This window comes from Trichosurus vulpecula, chromosome 2 (assembly GCF_011100635.1).
Source record: "Trichosurus vulpecula isolate mTriVul1 chromosome 2, mTriVul1.pri, whole genome shotgun sequence".
In the NCBI taxonomy this organism is placed as follows: Eukaryota; Metazoa; Chordata; class Mammalia; order Diprotodontia; family Phalangeridae; genus Trichosurus; species Trichosurus vulpecula.
The window spans coordinates 86772559-86778327 of record NC_050574.1 but is presented as its reverse complement, the minus strand read 5'-3'; the positions used below and the strand labels follow the sequence as shown (position 1 = coordinate 86778327).

At 42.0% G+C, this 5769-nt stretch overlaps 1 pseudogene; it reads right to left on the bottom strand.

The window, feature by feature from the left end:
• Positions 1–2716: 2716 nt before the first annotated feature.
• Positions 2717–3706, bottom strand: LOC118836620 (annotated as a pseudogene).
• Between the last annotated feature and the right edge of the window lie 2063 nt (positions 3707–5769).

Sequence of the window (5769 nt, the reverse complement as noted above, 5' to 3'; positions counted from 1 at the left end):
TCTATTAACCCGCAACCGCATGTTTAACAATTCCTACTACACAGTAACGCAGTGACAAAGACAGAGACACAGACACACAGAGGCAAACCTGTTCAGAGGAACACCATTGCCCAAGGTTTCTCCAAGCTGGGGAATCCTTCTCTTTTCTACAAATGCAGCGACAATGACAAGGACACACATAACATACAACATACACTTCACGTTCAGCACATTCCCAAGGTTTTTCCTAAGCTGGAGAATCCCATTTTTTTACAGCTACCTCGGTTTGTCTTTTGAACATAGTCCCAGGCAAAGTATCCTTTCCGTGGGTGAGGTTCCAGTGCCTGTCCCACGTGGTGACTTTTATAGGTCCCTGAACAAAGAAAGTATTTTCCCGCCAGAGAGAGGAGCCACCCTCCTCCCCCTCATTCCTAAGAACTAGGTTAAAGTTTCTCCAGCGGGAGAGGAGTTATTTCCTATCCTTTGTCTTAAGAGTTTCCTCTTCTTGTTCAGACCTGCCAGTCTCCAAGTGGGAGAGTCCAAAGCTTTGGAAAAGGGAGGCAGGGAGCTTGACACATACGTGCTGGCCTTACACTGTAATATGGAGGATCTTCCCTAATGATTTATCATTCATGTGTATACAAAAACATCATATGAAAAAGATTATGGTGGGTATATAGAAAGGATTACTCTAACCCTTTTACTTCCGTGGTTAATTACTTCACTAGTTTTAGGTAATAGCAAGATGGAGTTCACACATATTATCTTTGCACCGAAGGCTCTTGTTGATCACCAATCTTGCTCAAACAGCTCTGAAATGGCAACATGGTACAGTTAGCAAAATTCTGAACTTAAAGTCATGAGAATGGTATGAATGACACATCTACCACTACTCAGTTTCCCCATCTGTTGCATGAGACAACACTTGTTCTCCCCACCTCTCATGTTATTATGTGCATTGTAAGATGCACATTGAGACAGCAATCCTAAAAGTACTATAGAAACATAAAAAGATTCTATGTTTCACTTTCCTCTCCGTGAACCCTGTGCTTAAATCAAGGATCTACTCATTACCCCCAAGCAGCCTTATGATCTCTATCATTCCTGCACCTGTGGCCAAACGCTTTTCCCCTAACTCAGAATATCCATTTTCCCAACCCAAGTGCTATCCATATTTCCAGGTTGAGCTTAATTTGCATTTGCTCCTTCCAGATTCCCCTGATAACTGACTCCAGACCATAGGTATCTCAGCTTCTTTATAACTCATGGTCATCTGTCCCTAATTTATTTTCTAGTCTCATATCCATTGTTTTATTATATGTGTTTGGTACAACTAATCTACTTCACCCCATTCTCCAAAATGCCCTAAACTTTCCCTCCTTTGAATTTTCACTTCTGACAGTTCTTATCCTAGAGTGTTTCTTCTATTTTCCCATATTCAAATTTAGGCCATCTTTCAAGGATCATCTTAAATGTCACCTTATTCTTGAAGTGCCAGCCTTTCCTGTGGCTTGTTGAGTTATTTATCCCCTGCATTTCATTGTAATCTGCCTGGACTGGCACTTAAGGAGCTAGCAATTGTGAGGGTGGGGTTTGAAGCAGAGTTGAAAAGGCAAATGGAAAGAGAGTGAAAGTGTTTTCCCCAGCCTCAAAAAGATCTAGCAGATGATACAAACCAGGTGAGTGGGCAAACTGCCTGAATCCTAGGGTAGGGAAAGTGGTGAATGAAACTGAATGACACAGCACCTCTCAATGAGAAGGAAAGTGTTAGAGAGATGAGAAGGGAAAAGCTTGGGTTTCTTCAGAGCTGCCTGAGAGGTCCTTTTGTGTGATAATCCTTCAGGGTGATGGACCTGTTTATATAAACAGGAGAGGACATCAGTTAATTTCCCAGAGGTAACCCAAAATAAGCTTGATAGAATGCACTGCCAAAGTGTCATATAGTCCAAACCCTTGTTGTCTCTGGCCATCTAAATTTGAATGAGAGAAGAGTTTTTCTTTAGAGACAGAGGATAGCTATGGCTTCAGGTAATAGAAGCATGCTTCAGGGTCAGTCATACAGCCAGTTATGAATGGTTCAGAACTTGTGCATGGCTGGACACAGGAGCTACAGAGACATTCTTGGAGTAAGAAGGGTTCCTAGTTCAAATTTGGAATTGCAGGAGCTAGAACTGAGGGACATTGAGGGACAGAGTAATGACTAGGAGGAACAACCTCTGAGTTTTCCTTTCATTGAAATTGTGAGTTAACTGAATTATGCAGATCCTTGAGTTCTTTTTCACACTTGACTTCCTAAAAGAATGGGCTGCCTGATTCTTTAACACTCCTGATTTTTCCCCCTAAAGATCTTTAATCCCTGGATGCTGCTTATAGGTCTGGAGAGACTCTTACTCCTTGGAAAATGAGGGACTCACTACATAAATATCCATTGCTGTCTACTAACTTGGGTTTAAGTCCTTTCTGTAGTCTATCTATGCATAAATCAGTCTGTTCTGTTGCTGTTAGCTTGATTGCAAGAGCCATAAATAAGCCTAATGTCCTAGGATTCTCTTTTTCAAGGAAGATATGATACATTGCAGATAATAAATCCCAGGTTTGCCATGAATCCATCATTCTGTCAAATACTCAACTAGGGTAACTGTGTGACCCCTAGTGTTTCTAATGACAGTCATTATTGTTAATTAAGGGCTTTCACATCCTTTGGTCTCAGGGAGGCAATAATTATGCAACCAGATGGTCATTGGTGGCAATTAATCACTCTAAACCTTCTCTGTTTTTCCAATAACCTTTCTAAGCTCTCTGGGAAGGAAATTTTGAGGATCACTCTGCGGATTTGCTTGGTCTTCACACTGTAGATGATGGGATTCATCACTGGAGGAATGAGTAGATATACATTGGCTATGAGTGTGTGTACATAAGGAGGAGCATGTTTCCCAAATCTGTGCACCAGGGACAAGCTGATCAGGGGATGTAGAAAATGGCTACAGCACTGATGTGGGAGATGCAGGTGCTAAAGGCCTTCTTGCGCTTCAGGAGACGCAATGCTGAGAATGGAGTGGATGATCAGAACGTAGGAGAGTAGGATGAGGACTGAATCTATTCCAGCGGTGGAGATGACAATTGCCAATCCAAATACACTATTGACTTTAGTGTCTGAACATGATAGCTTCATCACATCAGGGTGGAAACAATAGGAATGGTGGAGAACGTGGCTATGACAGAATGACAGACGTTTTAGGAGCAAGAGCAAGGGCACCAGAGCTGCTGTGCCCCTGATGACAATCACTATCCCTACCTTAGCTATCCTCGAATTGGTTAAAATAGTGGTGTATCTTAATGGGTTACAAATTGCAACGAAGCGGTCAAAGGCCATCGCCAGTAGCAGAGGACTCCATGAAGGTGAAGCCATGAATGAAGACATTTGACCAATGCAAGCGTCGAAGCTGATCTCTCGGGCATTGAACCAGAAGAGGCCCAACATAGTGATCAAGGTGGACAAGCACAGGCCCAGGTCAGTGAAAGACAACATGGAGAGGAAATAGTACATTGGCTCATGGAGACTTGGCTCTGTGATAATGACAAAGAGGATCATACTGTTTCCAGAGAGGGCAATGCCATAGAGGCAGCAGAAGGGGATAGAGAGCCATACATGAAAGCTTTCCAACCCAGGAATACCTGTGAGGAAAAAAGCTTGAGGGTAGAGCAAGGTGTTGTTGCAGGATGCCATGCTGAGTGAAGGTGACAGAATTATCTTGGTTATGCCCTGAAATGGAAAGAAATAATTCTTTCACACATTGCTTGTGGCAGTGCCATTTAGAGTCACTAACTGGCCCTGTCTATTTTTTTTGAGGCAATTGGCATTAAGTGACTTGCCCAGGGTCACACAGCTAGCAAGTGTCTAAGACCAGATTTGAACTCAGGCCCTCCTAAGCCCAGGACCAGAGCTTGATCTAGTGCACTCCCTAGCTGTCCTGCTGTCCACTTCGTTTAGACTAAGATTGAGTCTTTACAGCAAAGTCCCCCATAACACATAGGACTTTCACAGTAAGGGCTATATTATTTTCTTAGCTGTGAAATCTATTTGGGATGGGCTTATGCAGAATGAACTGAGACACTAATACTGAGGCTGTACCTATGATCGTGAGCTAATACTTAAAGTTGGCACAAGCTGATAAAACAAATAGATGTAAAGGGTGAGATATTTTTTCCAGTTATGTTGGACTACTAAGGAAACTAGAATGGTTGGAAACCATGTCTCCCCTTGCCCCCATTAAAAAAAGATCCTTTGAAGTTGTGAGCAGATGAATACTAGATGAATGTACAATATGCTATGTGAGTGATATACTAGGAAGACTAGATACCCACGACCAAAATTTAGTTAGAAGTTATTAATTCTTAATCTAGTCTAACTGTCAAGAGGAAATCATTATGACATGGTGGGGCCCAATTAGGACAGAAACGAGGTAAGAAAGATCTTTTTGTCCCCTCCCCCATCTGAGGGTTAGCTTTCTAGGGAAATCTTATATATCACATTGGACAGTGTCCTGGAAAGGCAGATAACTGAGGCCAAAATCATCCAAAAGTTTGCAGGCCAGGGGAATAAAATATTACAGTTGTAGTAGTTGTAATCATAGTCATAGTAGTAAAATGTACTTTATGTATATAGGGTATCTCTCAAGTCTCAGTGCAGGTTTAAACCCTATACTAAGGGTTACCTTGTATAATAAAAACTTTATGCATTAAAAAAAAAACTTTATAAATGTTGGGACATCTTGCGTTATTTCTCTTGATCCTCACATCAACCTTGTGACATAAATATTGCAGGCATTATTGTTCCCATTTTCAAGCTGAGTAAACTGAGGTTCGAGGACTCAGGGTCACTGGAACAGTATTTTTTTTTCCTTTTGGCAAGGCTATCAGGGTTAAATGACTAACCCAGAGTGACACAGCTACTAAATGTCAAGTGTCTGAGGCCGGATTTGAACTCAGGTCCTCCTGACTCCAGTGCCAGTGCTCTATCCGCTGCATAACCTAGCCACCCTAGGAATAACAAAGGTTTGAGGTGGTATGTGTACCAAGGTTTTCCGACCCCAAGTCAGGAAGTCAGTACCCCTCTTCCTTTAAGGTAAAATCTAGGTTTAGGAAGAGAACTGAGGATCTGAAGGTATAATCAAGAAAGCATTTCTTTTTCATCTGGGGAATTAGAAAGAGCAAGTAGGAAGGGCTGAGAATTATTTTGAGGTCATTTTGAAATCTTCCTGTGCTATAACTTGGGATAGTCATAATGCTTGAGTTCTCTTTCAGGTAGTGCCCATCCCAGGGATTCTGTAACTCATTTTTGTTGGATCATAGCTATTCATGCCACCTTGGGCATTGGGATCTTAGAGAAAATTGATACGAGAATCTTAGGGCTATGTTCAACTTAAAAGCCAGCCCTGTCTCCTCTGTTTGGGGCTGCCCCTGTCATTAATAGAGTCAAGTCAGATATTATGTTAGCAGTTGGGCCTCAGACAGGAAGCTATTTAGCCCATTTGTGGGAGATAAGGGTATGGAAGTTTGGGGTAGGGGATAAGAATGACTGTTATAAAGATCCTCCTAAAGGGCTGGTTTATATCTCCTCATCTAACCCAGGCTTCATGGCACAATGTTGGCAGATCACAAAACCTTTGTTCCTGCGCTGTTGATACTGACGATGATACACCACTCTAGCAAGTGGAATAAAAATAGAACAGTAGGCTTTCCCATTTCTGTGATTTCATAAGTAAATCCCATGATGCATGCAATCTCAGT